A 2432-nucleotide genomic window follows, 5' to 3' on the forward strand; every position below is an offset into this window, starting at 1 on the left:
TAAAGTATATATTATTATTTTCTATGAGTGTGTGCTATATAAATTTTGAGAAAGTGGAATTCAATCATTATTATATGTTTCTAATTAATATTAAGATAGAACTTTTAATTTAATTTAATTTAATTATAAGGGTTAAGTACGATTTTAGTCCCTAACGTAGAGGCTGAAAATTTATTTCGTCCGGTCTTTTTTTCGCTACAAAATGATCTCAAATATTTCAGTTTGTTTTAAAATCGTCTTTCGGACGAAAATACCCTTCCTCAAAATCCACCGGAAGCAAAACCACGACCACCCTTACTCCCATTAAATTCCAATAATCATATTAAAGATTATTCAAATGCAAAAATTAACAACATTAAATTCAACAACAAAATTAACACACAACAACAATGAAATCAGAAAAATAACAAATCAAAATAAGAATTAAAAGCAGAATCAGAAGTTGAAACAAAGCAAAAACAAAGCAGAAGCAGAAAAAGAAGCAGATCCAGATACAGATGTAGATATAGAAGAAGAAGCATATCCAAATGCAGATGCAGAACCAAAATCGAAAGCTGAAGCCACTAACGTTTAAATCGTCCTATTTGTATCCCTAACGTTTGTAAAAGTGATTCAATGTTATCCTGCCGTCAATTACACATAATGAGTGCTTTAGTTTGAGTTTTAAAAATCCCTTCTTGAAGTTAGAATACAAATGTTTGGGATAGAATCGATGATCTACTCCGAAAAATAGCTCATCAAATGTTGAAACTAATTCCTACAACATTTACATAATTCATTTTTCTAGGGACATAATTGAATCTAAACACAAATAGTGAGTATAATATTAAAATCGACCACATCCAAGTGATACCTAATTGAGAATGAATACATTCAAGTGAGAATAATTGAAAAATATAATCTGATTTGTTAGTATAATTGATAGTAGGATAATATTAAATCACTTTTATAAACGTTAAGGATACAAATAGGACGATTTAAACGTTAGGGACACAAATAGAACTTAACTCAAACGTTATGGACAAAAACGATACTTTACTCTTTTTTTTTATAATTTTTTTAATGAGGGGTAATCTAGTAATAAAAAATAAAATTGGTAAAAAAGACGATTTTAAAATAAATTAAAACCTTTAGGACCATTTTGTAACAAAAAAAAAAAAGGCGGAGACGAAATAAATTTTCAGTCTCTACGTTAGAGACTAAAATCGTACTTAACCCTAATTATAATGATAGATATAATAATAATATATGTGTTTATTTATTTAAAAATAGTTTTGTTTATTTATATAAGATTAAACATTATCAAAATCAGATTTTACTTTCTATATGTGAAATTTTATTTAGAATAGTTATTTTTGTAAAGAAAGGAATGGCCTGGTAACATTAATAATAATATTTTAATGTATATGAGAGCTAGCAAGTAAACAAAAGGTTAAATTAGACAGTTGGTCTCTACACTTTCAGTGAAATTGTAAATTGGTTTTTATACTTTAAAAGTTTATAATTGGGTCTCTAAAGATAATTAAAATTTGTAATTTAGTCCCCGTCGTTCAAAAAGTATTTGATTTAATAGAATATTCTCAGTATATTCTCTATTTTAATAGAATATTCTCAGCATATTCTGAGAATATTCTGTTAAATCAACACTTTTTGACCAACAGAGACTAAATTGTAAATTTTAATTCTCTTTAAAAATTCAATTACAAACTTTTAAAGTATATATAAGAACCAATTTATAATTTCACTAAAAATGTAGGGACCGACTATATAATTTAACCTAAACAAAACTACCCCTAAAGGAGTAAACAACACACATTCAAATTAATAGTTTTTTTGAAAAACTAATATATCTTGTATTAGAAGTGGACAGTTATATTTTAAAACATAATTGTTTTTAGGAAACTTATAGTGGCACTCTAGTGTACATTATTGGGAACCAAAATAAACTACTAAGTCAATTTAGTGTTAGGTTCGTAATACTTTATGAATTATGGGGTTTGCCCGTTGATTTAAAAAAAAAAGTGATAGAAACCAAATAAATTTTATAATTTGTAGTCATTAATTAGTTATTATTAATATTTTTAATAGTATGAGATTATATTTAAAAATATAAATTTTTTTATTAATTAATTATTAATCAAATTTTAATAAAATTACTAATTTCTTACACTTTCTCATAAAATGGTGATTCTTGAACTCTCTTACTACTAGAAATAATGTATTGAGCGCAGATTAAATAAATTATTAACGAAAGGAATCACGAGGAAGAGGGGACAATAAGGACTTGTATAAGAATTATCAAAAGCTGACTTTTACTAAAAGCTTATCATTAAAATTTTTACTTAGGAACAGAAAGTTATACTATTATTTAAAGGTAAATTCTATCAAATTTATCGAATTTTAAAAGAGAATTTATTTTTTATTACATTCAG

The 2432-nt window shown here is 25.4% G+C and overlaps 1 protein-coding gene across 1 annotated transcript in view; it reads left to right on the forward strand.

Moving 5' to 3' along the window:
* The window catches only part of LOC107613964 (vicianin hydrolase), a 32099-nt gene that overhangs the window by 3782 nt on the left and 25885 nt on the right, over positions 1 to 2432 (forward strand). The window lies entirely within an intron of this gene.

This window comes from Arachis ipaensis, chromosome B08, assembly GCF_000816755.2.
Source record: "Arachis ipaensis cultivar K30076 chromosome B08, Araip1.1, whole genome shotgun sequence".
In the NCBI taxonomy this organism is placed as follows: Eukaryota; Viridiplantae; Streptophyta; class Magnoliopsida; order Fabales; family Fabaceae; genus Arachis; species Arachis ipaensis.